Source organism: Leuresthes tenuis, unplaced genomic scaffold (genome assembly GCF_036924035.1).
Source record: "Leuresthes tenuis unplaced genomic scaffold, fLeuTen1.0.hap1 SCAF_14, whole genome shotgun sequence".
NCBI lineage: Eukaryota > Metazoa > Chordata > Actinopteri > Atheriniformes > Atherinopsidae > Leuresthes > Leuresthes tenuis.
This window is the reverse complement of record NW_027325368.1, coordinates 29,255,456-29,272,903: the sequence shown is the minus strand read 5'-3', so window position 1 is coordinate 29,272,903 and position 17,448 is coordinate 29,255,456.

Genomic DNA, 17,448 nt, shown 5'->3' with positions numbered 1-17,448 from the left:
TTATTGATGGACATTTAGACCTTCTTGCAGCTGAACACCTCCGCTCCTGCTTTTGATCATACCTTGTCAGGCATTCGCACCATGTCTTACCCGCTTTTTACAAACTTTAGTCGAACATTTACACCTTTTTGCAGCCGAACACCACCTCTCTCGCTTTTGATGATATATGGTCCGGCATTCTTTCCTTTTCTAACACATTTTTCAGCAATTATGGTCGGACATTCACACCTACTCAGAGCCGAACACCTCCGCTCCCGCATTTGATGGTGTATAGTCGGGCATTCTCAACCTTTCTCATCAGCTTTTTGCAAATTATGATCTGACATTCACACCTGCTTTTGATAATGTATGGTTGGGCATTCGCACCTTTTTTTACCCATTTTTCAGGAATTATGGGTGGACATTCACACCTTCTTGCAGCTGAACACGTCCTCTCCTTCTTATGATCATGTGCGGATGATATTCGAAAATTTTCTTTCATGTTTTAAAGCAATTATTGATGGACACTCAGACCTTCTTGCAGCTGAACCACTCTGCTCCCGCTTTTGATGGTGTATAGTCGGGCTTTCGAGCCTTTCCTTCCCGGTTTTTACAAATTATGGTTGGACATTCAGACCTTCTTGCAGCCGAACACCTCCGCTCCCTCTTTTGATCATACATTGTCGGGCATTCGAACCTTTTGTTACCAGCTTTTTACAAACCATGGTTGGACTTTCACACCTTCTTGTAGCCGAACAACTCCGCTCCCGCTATTGATTGTGTACAGTCGGGTATTTTAACCTTTTCTTACCCGCTTTTTACCAACTATGGTCGGACATTCACACCGTCTTACAGCGGAACACCTCCGCTCCGCGCTTTTGATGGTGTATAGTCAGGCATTTTAACCTTTTCTTACCCGCTTTTTACAAACTATGGTCGGACATTCAAACCTTCTTGTAGCCGAAAACCTCTGCTCCCTCTTTTGATTATACATTGTCGGGCATTCGCAACTTATCTTACCCACTTTTTACAAACTATAGTCAGACATTCACACCTTGGTGCTGAACCACCTCAGCTCCCTGTTTTGATCATGTATGGTCTGGCAATACTACCTTTTCTTACCCGTTTGTGAGTAATTATGGCTGGACATTCACACCTACATGCAGTCGAACCGCTCTGCTCCCGCTTTTGATTATGTTTGGTTGGATATTCGAAACTTTTCTTAACTGCTTTTTAAAAACTTTGGTCGGACGTTTACACCTTCTTGCAGCCGAACACCTCCGCTTCCGCTTTTGATGGTATATATTCGGGCATTCGAACCTTTTCTTAGCAGCTTTTTACAAACCATGGTTGGACTTTCACACCTTCTTGTAGCCGAACAACTCCGCTCCCGCTATTGATTGTGTAGAGTCGGGTATTTTAACCTTTTCTTACCCGCTTTTTACCAACTATGGTCGGACATTCACACCGTCTTACAGCGGAACACCTCCGCTCCCGCTTTTGATGGTGTATTGTGTGGCATTTGAACCTTTTCTTACCCGCTTTTTACAAACTATGGTCGGACATTCAAACCTTCTTGTAGCCAAAAACCTCCGCTCCTTCTTTTGATCAAACATTGTCGGGCATTCGCACCTTTTCTTACCCGTTTTTTACAAACCATGGTCGGACTTTCAAACCTTCTTGTAGCCCAAAACATCCACTCCTGCTTTTGATGATGTATGTTTGGGCATTCGCACCTTTTCTTACCCATTTTTCAGTAATTATGGGTGGACATTCACACCTTCTTGTAGCTGAACACCTCCTCTCCCGCTTATGATGGTGTATAGTTGGGCTTTCAAGCCTTTTCTTACCCGGTTTTTACAAATCATAGTTGGACATTCAGACCTTCTTACAGCCGAAAACCTCCACTCCCTCTTTTGATCATACATTGTCGGGCATTAGCACCTTTTCTTACCCGCTTTTTACAAACCATAGTCGGACTTTCACATCTTTTAGTAGCCGAACAACTCCGCTCCCGCTATTGATTGTGTACAGTCGGGTATTTTAACCTTTTCTTACCCGCTTTTTACCAACTATGGTTGGACATTCACACCTTCTTACAGCAGAACACCTCCGCTCCCTCTTTTGATGGTGTATGTTCGGGCAGTCAAACCTTTTCTTACCTGCTTTTTACAAACTATGGTCAGACATTCAACCCTTTTTGGAGCCGAACACATCCACTCCTGCTTTTGATTATGTATAGTTGGGCATTCGCACCTTTTCTTACCCATTTTTCAGTAATTATGGGTGTACATTCACACCTTCTTGCAGCCGAACACCTCCGCTCCCTCTTTTGATCATACATTTTCGGGCATTCGCACCTTTTCTTACCCGCTTTTTACAAACCATGGTCGGACTTTCACACCTTTTAGTAGCCGAACAACTCCGCACCCGCTACTGATTGTGTACAGTCGGGTATTTTAACCTTTTCTTACCCGTTTTTTACCAACTATGGTCGGACATTCACACCTTCTTACAGCGGAACACCTCCGCTCCCTCCTTTGATGGTGTATGTTCGGGCATTCGAACCTTTTCTTACCCGCTTTTTACAAACTATGGTCAGACGTTCAAACCTTCTTGTAGCCGAACATATCCACTCCTGCTTTTGATGATGTATGGTTGGGCATTCGAACCTACTTGTTGCCCGCTTTTCATTAATTATGGGTGGACATTCACACCTTGTCTCAGCCAAACACCTCCGCTCCCTGTTTTGATTATGTATGGTTTGACATTCACACCTTTGCTTACCCTCTTTTTATACTGATTGCTCAAGATTAAGTTGTTCTTTCTCAAACTACAAAATTTTTTTAATTGTTGAAACTTGATTTGAAGTGGATAAATAAGGAAGACAAACAGTTTTAAGTCAGGCTGATAGCAATTAATTTTATAGCAAAATCTGTATTTCGTCATTTGTCGAGAGATGCTTATTGCTGAAGAAGTTCTTTCTCATTCTACAAAGTACAACGTTGTTTATCATTGAAACTTGATTAGACATGAATAAATATGAAGGACAAAGCAGTCTTAACTTGGTTTGAGTTAAGGAATTCGTTTTATAGGAGAATCCGAATTCGTGCATAACTCGTAAAATAGAGCTTATTTTCGGATTCCTGAAGAATGAGTCTGGTTCTTTCTCATAATACAAAGTTTGTTGTTTATTGTTGAAACTTCATCAGACCGTTAGATATAGTCGGACTCACCTCGACGCACGGCTTGGGATCTGGAACCAGTACTCTTGAGAGGGGTTGGCCTCTCTTCCACTCTGGAGTTGCCCGTGGTGAGAGGCGCAGAGCAGGTGTGGGCATACTTATTGCCCCCCGGCTGTGTGCCAGTACATTGGGGTTTACCCCAGTGAACGAGAGGGTAGCCTCCCTCCGCCTTGGGTGGGGGGACGAGTTCTGACTGTTGTTTGTGCCTATGCGCCAAACAGCAGTTCAGAGTACCTACTCTTTTTGGAGTCTCTGGGGGAGGCACTGGAGAATGCTCCTACCGGAGACTCCCTCATTCTGCTGGGGGACTTCAATGCTCACGTGGGCAATGACAGTGAGACCTGGAGGGTTGTGATTGGGAGGAACGGCCCCCCCGATCTGAATCAGAGTGGTGTTATGTTGTTGGACTTCTGTGCCAGTCATAGACTGTCCATAACGAACACCATGTTCAGGCATAAGGGTGTCCATATGTGCACTTGGCACCAGGACACCCTTGGCCGCAGTTCGATGATTGACTTTGTGGTTGTATCATCGGACTTGCGGCCGTATGTCCTGGACACTCGGGTGAAGAGAGGGGCGGAGCTGTCAACTGATCACCACCTGGTGGTGAGTTGGCTCCGCTGGTGGGGGAGGATGCCGATCAGACCTGGCAGGCCCAAACGTATTGTGAGGGTCTGCTGGGAGCGTTTGTCAGAATCCCCCGTCAGAAGGAGCTTTAACTCCCACCTCCAGCAGAGCTTCAACCATATTTGAGGTGGGGGACATTGAGTCCGAAAGGGCCATGTTCCGTGACTCCATTGCCGAGGCAGCTGGTCGGAGTTGTGGCCGTAAGGTGGTCGGTGCCTGTCGTGGCGGCAACCCTCGAACCTGCTGGTGGACACCAGTGGTGAGGGAAGCCGTCAAGCTGAAGAAGGAGTCCTATCGGGCCTTTTTGGCCAGTGGGACCCTGGAAGAAGCTGATAGGTACCGACGGGCCAGACGGGCCGCGGCTTCGGCGGTTGCTGAGGCAAAAACTCGGGCCTGGGAGGAGTTTGGTGAGACCATGGAGAACGATTTCCGGACGGCCTCGAAAAGATTCTGGTCCACCATCCGGCGTCTCAGGGGGGGGAAGCGGCTCACAGTCAACACTGTTTACAGTGGGGACGGGGCTTTGCTGACCTCAACTAGGGATGTTGTGAGTCAGTGGGGGGAGTACTTCGAGGAACTCCTCAATCCTACCAACACGTGCTCGGAAGAGGCAGAGTCGGAGAGCTCGGAGACGGGGCCTCCCATTTCTGGGGCTGAGGTTGCCGAGGTGGTTAAAAAGCTCCTCGGTGGCAAGGCCCCGGGGGTGGATGAGGTCCGTCCTGAGTTTCTCAAGGCTCTGGATGTTGTAGGGCTGTCTTGGCTGACACGCCTCTGCAGTATCGCGTGGACATCGGGGACAGTGCCTCTGGACTGGCAGATTGGGGTGGTGGTCCCCCTCTTTAAAAAGGGGGACCGGAGGGTGTGTTCCAACTATAGGGGTATCACACTCCTCAGCCTCCCTGGTAAGGTCTATTCGGGGGTATTGGAGAGGAGGATCCGTCGGATAATCGAGCCTCGGATTCAGGAGATGCAGTGTGGCTTTCGTCCTGGCCGTGGAACAGTGGACCAGCTCTATACCCTCGGCAGAATCCTGGAGGGTGCATGGGAGTTCGCCCAACCAGTCTACATGTGTTTTGTGGACTTGGAGAAAGCGTTCGACCGTGTCCCTCGTGGAGTCCTGTAGGGGGTGCTCCGGGAATATGGAGTGCCGGACCCCTTGATAGGGGCCGTTCGGTCTCTGTATGACCGGTGCCAGAGTTTGGTCCGCATTGCCGGCAGTAAGTCGGATACGTATCCGGTGAGAGTTGGACTCCGTCAGGGCTGCCCTTTGTCACCGATTCTGTTCCTAACTTTTATGGACAGAATTTCTAGGCGGAGCCAGGGCGTTGAGGGTGTCCCATTTGGCGACCTCAGAATCGGGTCTCTGCTTTTTGCAGATGATGTGGTTCTGTTAGCGTCGTCAGGCCGTGCCCTTCAGCTCTCACTGGAGTGATTCGCAGCCGAGTGTGAAGCGGCTGGGATGAGAATCAGCACCTCCAAATCCGAGACTATGGTTCTCAGCCGGAAAAGGGTGGAATGCTCTCTCCGGGTCGGGAATGAGATCCTTCCCCAAGAGGAGGAGTTCAAGTATCTCGGGGTCTTGTTCACGAGTGACGGACGAATGGAGCGGGAGATTGACGGGCGGATCGGTGCGGCGCCTGCAGTGTTGGACATGGGTTTCCTCCGCAGGGTGTCTGGGCTCTCCCTTAGAGATAGGGTGAGAAGCTCAGTCATCCGGGAGGGGCTCGGAGTAGAACCGCTGCTCCTCCGCATTGAGAGGAGTCAGATGAGGTGGCTCGGGCATCTGGTTAGGATGCCCCCTGGGCGCCTCCCTGGGGAGGTGTTCCGGGCATGTCCCACTGGGAGGAGACCCCGGGGGAGACCCAGGACACGTTGGAGAGACTATGTCTCTCGGCTGGCCTGGGAACGCCTTGGGGTCCCCCCGGAAGAGCTGGAGGAAGTGGCCGGGGACAGAGACGTCTGGGTTTCTCTGCTCAAGCTGCTGCCCCCCCGACCCGACCCCCGGATAAGCGGCAGATGATGGATGGATGGATATATCCTCCACCAACCAGACTTACAACCCCCGACTAGGGTAGCAGAATTTCTAAGCATCTGTACCCCAAAACTACTATCAAAAATATATAAATTATTGTCTAAGATAGATGACACAATGTCTCTTCCATCCTCAAAATGGGAGGCAGATTTATCCACCAGTTCTGGTCATAGCTTCTAACCACAAATATGTTTGAACACCTTCATAAAGACTCGAAATCCTAATTTACAGCTCATACAATACAAAATCCTTCATAGAACACACTATACAGGACAAAGGATGTTCAGGATGGGTCTAACACACTCAAACATCTGCTCACATTGCACAGATAACACACCTGATGATTATGCACACGCTTTGTGGTTTTGTGCGCCTGTCCAGAAGTTCTGGCTTGAAGTCTGTGAGGACCTATCAACATGGCTAAAGTGTAGCATCCCTGCATGCCCCACACTGTGCATACTGGGTGACTTAGACAACATCAACATGGAAATTAACTCAGCACACATGGTTGTCACAGTGTTATGTATCGCAAAGAAAACTATTCTCATGAACTGGAAAGCGAAGAACAATCTGTGTATTAACCAGTTTAGAAATTTTCTTTTAGATTATATTAGCATGGAAACAATGTCTGCCTCCTCAAAACATCAATTGGCTGAATTTCATTCTCTCTGGTCCCCTCTGATTAGTTTTATCACATAGTGGTGGTGGTGGGTTGCTGGGTGATGGTGGGTCTCAGGCCCGGGCTGCTGCGACTGGTGTGACCGGGTGGTTTGTTTGTTTGTTTTTTGTAGAGGTCCTCCTGGGTGGGGTTGGGTTGAGTGGGGTGGGGCGGGATGGGTACCTTCTGGGGGTACAGTAGCTCCCGGAATATGGTCGCTGCAGGCCCCGAGCCTGGTGGACATCAGGCCCTCCTGCCCATTGTTGGCTCCCAGGTAGCGGGGATGCCTATTGCAGCCAGTCCCTGGCTGCCCTCTCTGGGGGAGAGTAGCTCCCCCGGTATATATCCCCATACCCCTCTCCCTTCTGGCTCCTGTACACAGCACACACTCACACATGAAGGGTTTTGGGGGCGTGTGTGTTCGGTGGGGTGTAGTGGATGGGGCCACGTAGGTGGTCCCCTTTGGTTGCACTCTGCAGTTCCCTGCCCCTGTTTTAATTACACCTTAGACATTACTACTTATCAAACACACTCACACACACACATTAGGTCTTGGGGGGTGGTTACACTGAGTGGCATCTGGTGGGCGGGGCTCTTTGGGTATGTAGGCTGCCCAGAGTGCCGTGCTCCCAGTTCTACAAGTTTGGCTGCCCCTCAATTTTAATTGCTCACTATTAGAAAATATTGAAGAGCCAGAAGGGTGAGGGGAGGGGTCTTCTTCGCACACCCCTGCTTCCTGGTGTCTGCTCGGGGCAGGAGGGGCCAGGAGGATTAATTAATTGTTCTGCTGGTTCGGGGTCTGTGGTGGCTGGGGGGTTGCTGGCCTCCTGGTGTGCCCGCTGCACTACACCCCAGCAGAGTCGAGGGAGGTAGGATATGTGTATGTGTGGATGTATGGGACGTGAAAGTGTGTGTGGTAATGATTGGGCCTGGATCTGGGACTTGCTGTCGCCTGGCCTGCCTGTGTTTCTCCCGATGGGGCATTAGCCTTGCCTCTCCCCACTGCTCGCGACTTCACCCACCTGTGGGCACGTCTTGACTCCCAGGGCACTTGGCCAGGGGCGCTGGGGCAGGCGCTGACCCACTTTGTGGCTGTCTGGGGCGCTTGGCCCTCCTGGGTATTGGGTGGGGCCTCTGCCGGGGGGTTTGGGGGCGCTCGGGCCCAGGTCCAGTGCACGGCCCATGTCTGGGCGGCTGGGGCCTGGTGGGGTCGGTGGGCTGTTGCCCCTGGTTCCCGGAGTGCCTCTGCCCTATGCTTATGGGGGCTCTTTCCGGGGGCTTCCTCTGCAGTCTTCTGGGTGGATGCGTGGTTGCCCCTGCAGTGGGCTGCCTGGGTTCTGTGCTCTGTGGGGGCTGCTGGTGGCCTGGGTCTTGTGGCCCTCTCTGCCTGCTTCTGATTGCTTGGGGGGGGGCTGTGGATTGTGGCCCTGTACGCTTATACACTCATAACTAAGCACGGTTATCATGTAGGTCCTGTGCCATGGGTGTTGCATGTTCTCACACACACATTCATTAGTCCAGTAGCATGGTCACTAAGCAGTTGATGTATTATCATGTCGTCTCAGGTCATCTATATCCACAGCTGTGTTGTATGCGATTGCCGCTTCTTGTGCTTGTTTTTGTTTGTTTGTGTGTTTGTTTTTTCTCTGCTTGTCTGCTTTCAGGTGCTCCTGGTGGCGCTAAGGCTGGATTCCCCTCATAGGCCATGGATTGTTGTCTGTTTTGTTTTTTACAGGTGTAGCAGCTGGTTGTCTGGTTTTTGTTTCTATTTTTGTTCTGTTTCCTCTTCTTTCCTCTTCTTCTTTCCTTGTCCCCCGGTCCGGTTCAGTTCAGTTCATGTCATATATTGTAAACAGAAATAAATAAATGGGCATCAAGGGGAGCTTTACATTTATAAAACTTCCCTTGGCAAAACAAATCTGTTTGGCATCAAAGGTATTCAGACTACAATTCTTCTGACATAATGCTGAACAGGACAAGGGGGAAAAAAAGTAAAGAAGACAGTTCTGCCGAAAGCCAGGGATAGACCTGTTCTAAGTTCTATACTTTTTAAAAGGGGCGTGTTTAGCAACTATGGAATTAGAAGATTTACAAAAATGGTCAAGTGCTAGATCTTCATCTGGGATTTTAACAGTGTCATATAACTATTCAACAGATCAGTTAAAAAAAAGCCTGCTCATGGAGATGTTTCAGGATCTGGATACCAAGCGTGGACCTAATGTTTTCATTTTTGCAATTCTGATACAGGCTATTGAGCAGTGATAACTAACACCAAGTTCAGATACTGCGGATTTTCTACCTTTGATTTGTTAAGATTGAGCCAATCAGGGACAACCTTGAAGGATCTCTTTGGTTTTGTAGGATCAGTAATTACCTGAGAAAGGTTGATATTGGTACACACCTTTTTTAAATGATCAGAGGCAGAGTTCAACTTGTTTAAATTAAAATTGCCACACAGAGATTGGGTTTAGGCCACATGCACACAGAATGACATCAACAAATATAAGAAATATTAAACATTTACACATAGATTTATGAATATATGTAGAGGAATGATACTTTGAAATGTGCTCATTGCGGAGTTATGATCAGTTGAGTAATGAAGGTTGAACTATTCTGGGAAAGAGGTTCTATTCCCAGCATCATGATGGACACTCCTGATATAGAAGGTTTCGCTAACGCATTGGAATTGTTTTACTATTTTCATATGCATGTGCAATGAAGAATTGCTTGCTGCTGATAAATGCAAAGAAGAACAGCTTACACATAGATGCTCACATATAGGCTGCTGAATGCAATGAAGACCTGCTTATCAAGTAAAGTTCAATGTCAATGTGTAATATTCAATTAGGATTTGCAAAACAGTGAAGTTAAACAATGAATGGGTCCATAGTCGGTATGAGAAGACTACAGGAATATTTACCTGGGTGTACGTTCAAACAGAGATGAGAAAATTGCGATAAATAATTGTTTGTTTGTTTGTTAGTATGTATAGGAATGTTATGTGTATAAACTGTGTTGAGTTATAGTTACTCAGTAGTGTCTCAGTGAAACAACCGACGGGGGAAGCCTTGCGGTGACAACAAAAGCAGTGTTTTACTGATCAGTCAAGTTGCTCCAGTGTACTCCATACAAACTGGTTGGCTACTGAAGGGATAGAAAATGGGGAATACTTGTTTTAAAGCAAACAAGGAATTAGATGGGAAAAATACATGTTTTAACGGGACCCAGACAATATTAAATACTCAGACAGATGGGAGAAGAAGTGTAGTTTTGTAGGAAATCACAAAATTATTACATAGAATTAGTGAAATCAATTGAAGAATGCCTTTCTGAAGAGCTGTTTACCACAGATGAGCAGCTTTGCGACCAAGCACATTGTAGATCGCTTTACTGCCAAAATGATCTAATTTAATGGATTGGTTTAGACATGCATAACAGCATTTTAAGAACAAAGAGAGAAACAAAAAGGGACAACGCTTCATGGTGGAAGGTGATGTATAAATAACTGTGTATATGATGAAGGGGGTGGCAACACCCATTCCGAAATCCCGCCATTCCGACATCCCGCTATTCCGACATCCCACCATTCCGACATCCCACCATTCCGACATACCACCATTCCGACATGCAAACGTCCCACCATTCCGACATCCCACCATTGCGACATCCCGCTATTCTGACGTTCAAATGTCCCACCATTCCGACAAGGCTTTCCGTATAAGGAAATGTGTGTTACTCAACAGGTGAGTCCCTTCTTTCTGTTCATGCAATTTATATGTTTAACATATGTTTATAGACAAGCGTTATTAAAAACACAAAGTCTCGGCAACTGGAGGAGGAGAAGCAGTCCGCGGTGGTTTTCAATCACACACTCCAATGCCACTTGTTTCAACTTCCGAAAATTTAATCCAGGAAAAAAAGGCTTACAAACATGGACCAAAACGGCTCCATAACATGCACAAGAATCCAAAAGAAACGAAAGTTAACTAAAAGAAAGCAAATAAACAGTATGAAGTGGTCAAAATTGGTTTTACGCATGCCTATGTGCGTCTGGCACATGCGTCTTCGGGCTCTCCCACGTTGGTTTGTGGATGAAAGCTATATGTTCAGCTGTAATGTCATGTAAAAACAATCTCCACATGACATTTACTCCCAGGTGTGACCAGTTAGGTCCTTAAGATATCAACAGGCTGTATAAAGCCTTGCGCAACGGCTGTGTGTTTGTGCCAAATGCGCAAAGCCCATCCGCGCTTCCCAAAATTGGAGCGAGTACTCATAAATCACGTGAATAACATGAATAAACGTTTTTACTGCATTTTGTTGTGTTTTATACGTTCTATGCTGTCATTTCTCTCTTCTCCTATTGGCAAGGCAAGGCAGAGTGCTCGCAACTGTGTCCTGTGCAGTAGCCGTGATATCTGTAATTGCAATTATTACTTTTGCATATGATGACAGCGTGCAAAAGACGCATGGGCTCTGTGGAGAGCTCCGCTCCAGCTGGCTGCTGTGACAGCTCACTGACACTGTATTTCTGCTTAATCAGTTTCAGTCTCGCCAGAGTTACATTAATATCTGTATTTTTATATTTGAAATTCAGGGGATTTTGATAATAGATTATTAAAGTTTGTTTGCGAGGCTGTGGCCTCTGCATGTGCAAAGCTTGTGCGCCAAACTTTAGGGCGTATTTGCGCCGGCATATCATTAGTGCAAAATGTTTTGGGTAAAAAATAGGCTATTAAAAGGAACTGTCGGAATGGCGGTATGTTAAAAAAAAAAAAAAAAAAATACCGCCATTCCGACCATAGGAGGAAAAAAGTGTCGGAATGGTGGGACGTTTGATAAAAAATTAAGTGTCGCCATTCCGACAATTGGAGACCCATGTCGGAATGGCGAGATGTCGGAATGGCAGCATGTAACCATGATGAAGGAGAGACCATTTGAGCAGCACAGCCATTTCGCAGCACAGGGACAGCAATCCAAGTTACAGGATCTCCCACGTGGTATCACCTGTCACATTGTGTCAAGGCATCAAAAGAAGAAAAAATCACCAAACTCAAGGACAAAAAGACAAAGACTCCGGTGAACGAAGACAGAGGACTGACAAACCAGAAATACAAAAGGATTCTCGATATCAAGATCCAGAAGAAGAGGCTAACAATGCCACGAACACTTACGATGCTTGGAATGATGCCAGCAATGAACAGAGAAGAAGATTCAGTGTCATCAATCTGCATTACGTGCCTCTAATGAGGGGGTGAATATAGAATCCTCAACGATTACAACGTCTCTGGGAACTGTGACAACAACAAGGTTTAAACCATTTTGATATATATTGTAACCTATTGTCTAAGGAATAGTGCTTAAAATGAGGTAAATCTAATCCACCACTGTCCTTGGTCTTCTGTAGGGTTTTTAAACTAATACGTGGTGGTTTGTTTTTCCACAGAAATTTGGAGATGCATGAATCTAGTGACTTAACCCAAGTAGCAGATGGTTTTATGGGGATCATTGAGAACAAATAGTTAACTTTTGGTAGTATCATCATCTTAATGGATGTAACTCTCCCCATAAGTGATATAGGTAAGGACTTCCAACGAGAGATCGTCCTCTACTGTCTTTAATAATTGCACATAATTTAGCTTTGTTAGCTCTGAGAGCCTGGAGGAAATGTTTATGCCTAAATATCTAATATTTCCTGACTGTAAAGTGATCGCAGGTATATTATGGACCCTACAGTTAATGGGCAGAACTGTGGTCTTAGACCAGTTGATAGAGTAGTCAGAAAGTGCTGAGAATTTATTTATGAGTGTGATCGTGTGACTGAGAGACGTCTGTGAGTTCTGAAGGAAAAGTAATACATCATCAGCATAAAGACTTATTTTATGCTCAATATTTTGGGATTAATTACACACAAACGGGTAAGAAAGGGTAGTATTGCCAGACCATACATGATCAAAACAGGGAGAGGAGGTGGTTCAGCTGCAAGGTGTGAATGTCTGACTATAGTTTGTAAAAAGCGGGTAAGATAAGGTGCGAATGCCCGACAATGTATGATCAAAACAGGGAGCGGAGGTTTTCGGCTGCAAGAAGGTCTGAATATCCACCCAAAATTCCTGAAAAATGGGTAAAAAAAGGGTGCAAATACCAAACCATACATCATCAAAAGCAGGAGTGGATGTGTTCGGCTACAAGAAGATTTGAATGTCCATCAATAATTGCTTTAAAACATGAAAGAAAATTTTCGAATATCAAACCGCACATGATCATAAGCGGGAGAGGAGTTGTTCAGCTGCAAGAAGGTGTGAATGTCCACCCATAATTACTGAAAAATGGGTAAGAAAAGGTGAAAATGCCCAACCATACATCAACAAAAGCAGGAGTGGATGTGTTCGGCTACAAGAAGGTTTGAATGTCCGACCATAGTTTGTAAAAAGCGGGTAAGAAAAGGTTCGAATGCCCGAACATAGACCATCAAAAGAGGGAGCGGAGGTGTTCCGCTGTAAGAAGGTGTAAATGTCCGACCATAGTTGGTAAAAAGCGGGTAAGAAAAGGTTAAAATACCCGACTGTACACAATCAATAGCGGGAGTGGAGTTGTTTGGCTACAAGAAGGTGTGAAAGTCCGACCACGGTTTGTAAAAAGCGGGTAAGAAAAGGTTCGAATGCCCGAATATATACCATCAAAATTGGAAGTGGATGTGTTCGGCTGCAAGAAGGTGTGAACGTCCGACCAAAGTTTGTAAAAAGCAGTTAAGAAAAGGTTCGAATATCCAACTAAACTTAATCAAAAGCGGGAGCAGAGCTGTTCGACTGCAAGTAGGTGTGAATGTCAGATCATAATTTGCAACAAGCTGATGAGAAAGGGTGAGAATGCCCGGCTATACACCATCAAATGCGGGAGCGGAAGTGTTCGGCTGTGAGTAGGTGTGAATGTCCGACCATAATTGCTGAAAAATGTGTTAGAAGAGACTAGAATGCCGGACAAGACATCATCAAATGCGGGAGCGGAGTTGTTCGGCTGTGAGTAAGTGTGAATCTCCGACCATAATTGCTGAAAAATGTGTTAGAAAAGGTACGAATGCCGGTCCATACATCATCAAAAGCGGGAGAGGTGGTGTTCGGCTGCAAGTAGGTGTGAATGTCCAGCCATAATTACTAACAAACGGGTAAGAAAAGGTAGTATTGCCAGACCATACATGATCAAAACAAGGAGCGGAGGTGGTTCAGCTGCAAGAAGGTGTGAATGTCCGACTAAAGTTCAAATATATTAACAAAAGCGGGAGGAGAGGTCTTCGGATGAGAGTGGTTGAGAATTTCCAACCATAATCTATAAAATGCGGTGAAAAAAAAGGTGTCATAGAACACTAAAAGGTGGAGCGGAAGTGTTCGGCTGCAAGAAGGTGTGAATGTCCGACTATATTTGGTGAAAAGCAGGTGAAGCAAGGTCTGAATGCCCAACCTTACATCATCAAAAGCGAGATCAGAGGTGTTTGGCTGCATGAAGGCCATAGTTTGCCAAAAGCGGGTAAGCTGCGAATGACCGACTAAATATACAAAAGGTCTTCGGATGCAAGTGGGTGTGAATATCCCACCATACAAGTATGGTGGAGAGGAAGCTGTGAACAGCCGACCATAGTTGGCAAAAAGCGGGTGAGAAAAGGTGCGAATGTCCAACCATACATGATCAAAACAGGGAGCGGAGGTGTTTGGCTGTGACAAGGTGTGAATGTCCACCCAAAATTAATGAAAAGCGGGCAACAAGTAGGTTTGAATGCCCAACCATACATCATCAAAAGCAGGAGTGGATGTGTTCGGCTACAAGAAGGTTTGAATGTCCGAGCATAGTTTGTAAAAAGCGGGTAAGAAAAGGTTCGAATGCCCAAACATACACCATCAAAAGAGGGAGTGGAGGTGTTCCGCTGTAAGAAGGTGTGAATGTCCGACCATAGTTGGTAAAAAACGGGTAAGAAAAGGTTAAAATACCCGACTGTACACAATCAATAGCGGGAGCGGATGTGTTTGGCTACAAGAATGTGTGACAGTCCGACCATGGTTTGTAAAAAACGGGTAAGAAAAGGTGCGAATGCCCGACAATGTATGATCAAAAGAGGGAGCGGAGGTTTTTGGCTACAAGAAGGTTTGAATGTCCGACCATAGTTTGTAAAAAGCGGGTAAGAAAAGGTTCAAATGCCTGACTATACACCATCAAAAGCGGGAGCGGAGGTGTTCGGCTACAAGAAGGTGTGAAAGTTCAACCATGGTTTGTAAAAAGCTGCTAAGAAAAGGTTCGAATGCCCGAATATATACCATCAAAAGCGGAAGCGGAGGTGTTCGGCTGCAAGAAGGTGTGAACGTCCGACCAAAGTTTGCAAAAAGCAGTTAAGAAAAGGTTCGAATGCCCGAATATATACCATCAAAAGCGGGAGCAGAGCTGTTCGACTGCAAGTAGGTGTGAATGTCCAGCCATAATTACTCACAAACGGGTAAGAAAAGGTAGTATTGCCAGACCATACATGATCAAAACAGGGAGCTGAGGTGGTTCAGCTGCAAGGTGTGAATGTCTGACTATAGTTTGTAAAAAGCGGGTAAGACAAGGTGCGAATGCCCGACAATGTATGATCAAAAGAGGGAGTTGAGGTCTTCGGCTGCAAGGTCTGAATGTCCAACCATAATTTCTAAAAACCGGGTAAGAAAAGGCTCGAAAGCCCGACTATACACAATCAAAAGCGGGAGCGGGAGGTTTTCAGCTGCAAATCCTTCACTCAAACCAAGTGAAAACTGCTTTGTCCTTCATATTTATCAATGTCTAGATCGACTTCAACAAAGAACAACATTGTACTTTGCAGTAAAGAAAGAGCAAATCAAAAGTTTTAGGAATCCGAGAATAAGCTTATTTTCATGAGTTCTGCACGATTATTGATTTTACTATAAATTAATGCCTTCACTCAAACTATGTTAAAACTGCTTTGTCCTTCATATTTATCAATGTCTAGATTGACTTCAACAAAGAACAACACTGGATTTTGCAGTAGAAGAAAGAGCAACACTGAAGGATCAGTAATCCGAGAATAAGCTTATTTTCATACGTTCTGCATGATTTGGGATTTTATGTATAAAATGAATTCCTTCACTCAAACCAAGTTAAAACTGCTTTGTCCTTCATATTTATCAATGTCTAGATCGACTTCAACAAAGAACAACATTGTATTTTGCAGTAGAAGAAAAAGCAACACTGAAGGATCAGGAATCCGAGAATAAGCTTCTTTTCATACGTTCTGGATGATTTGGGATTTTATGTATAAAATGAATTCCTTCACTCAAACCAAGTGAAAACTGCTTTGTCCTTCATATTTATCAATGTCTAGATTTACTTCAACAAAGAACAACATTGTATTTTGCAGTAGTAGAAAGAGCAACACTTGAAGGAACAGGAATCCGAGAATAAGCTTATTTTCATACGTTCTGCATGATTTGGGATTTTATGTATAAAATGAATTCCTTTACTCAAACTATGTTAAAACTGCTTTGTCCTTCATATTTATCAATGTCTAGATTGACTTCAACAAAGAACAACATTGTATTTTGCAGTAGAAGAAAGAGCAACACTGGAGGATCAGGAATCCGAGAATAAGCTTACTTTCATGAGTCCTGCACGATTTCGGATTTTCCTATAAAATGAATTGCTTTGCTCAAACCAAGTTAAAATTGCTTTGTCCTTCATAGTTATCCATGTCTAAAATGTATCAAGCATAAAGTTCCTCATATTACCCTGAATGAGAAAGAAGCATCCCTTTGGTTGAGCAATACGTTCCTTTTGCGGAGTTATGCATGATTTCGGATTTTGCTATAAAATTCATTCCTTCACACCTTTTTTTTTCACCGCTTCAGATTATGGTTGGAAATTTCAACCACTCTAATCCGAAGACCTCTCCTCCCGCTTTTGTTAATATATTTGAACTTTAGTTGTACATTCACCCCTTTTTGCAGCTAAACCACCTCCGCTCCCTGTTTTGATCATGTATGGTCTGGCAATACTACCTTTTCTTACCCGTTTGTGAGTAATTATGGCTGGACATTCACACCTACTTGCAGTCGAACAGCTCTGCTCCCGCTTTTGATTATGTTTGGTTGGATATTCGAACCTTTTCTTAACTGCTTTTTGCAAACTTTGGTCGGACGTTCACACCTTCTTTCAGCCGAACACCTCTGCTTCCGCTTTTGATGGTATATATTCGGGCATTCGAACCTTTTCTTACCAGCTTTTTACAAACCATGGTTGGACTTTCAGACCTTCTTGTAGCCGAACAACTCCGCTCCCCCTATTGATTGTTTACAGTCGGGTATTTTAACCTTTTCTTACCCACTTTTTACCAACTATGGTCGGACATTCACACCTTCTTACAGCGGAACACCTCCGCTCCCTTTTTTGATGGTGTATGTTTGGGCATTCGAACCTTTTCTTACCCGCTTTTTACAAACTATGCTCGGACATTCAAACCTTCTTGTAGCCGAACACATCCACTCCTTCTTTTGATGATGTATGCTTGGGCATTCAAACCTACTTTTTGCCCGATTTTCATTAATTTTGGGTGGACATTCACACCTTGTCACAGCCAAACACCTCCGCTCCCTGTTTTGATCATGTATGGTTGGACATTCGCACCTTGTCTCACCCGCTTTTTGCAAACTATGGTCGGCTGTTCACAGCTTCCTCTCCACCATACTTGTATGGTGGGATGTTCACACCCAGTTGCATCCGAAGACCTCCGCCCCCACTTTTGTTGATATTTAGTTGGTCATTCGCAGCTTACCCGCTTTTGGCAAACTATGGCCTTCTTGCAGCCAAACACCTCTGATCTCGCTTTTGATAATGTAAGGTTGGGCATTCAGACCTTGCTTCACCTG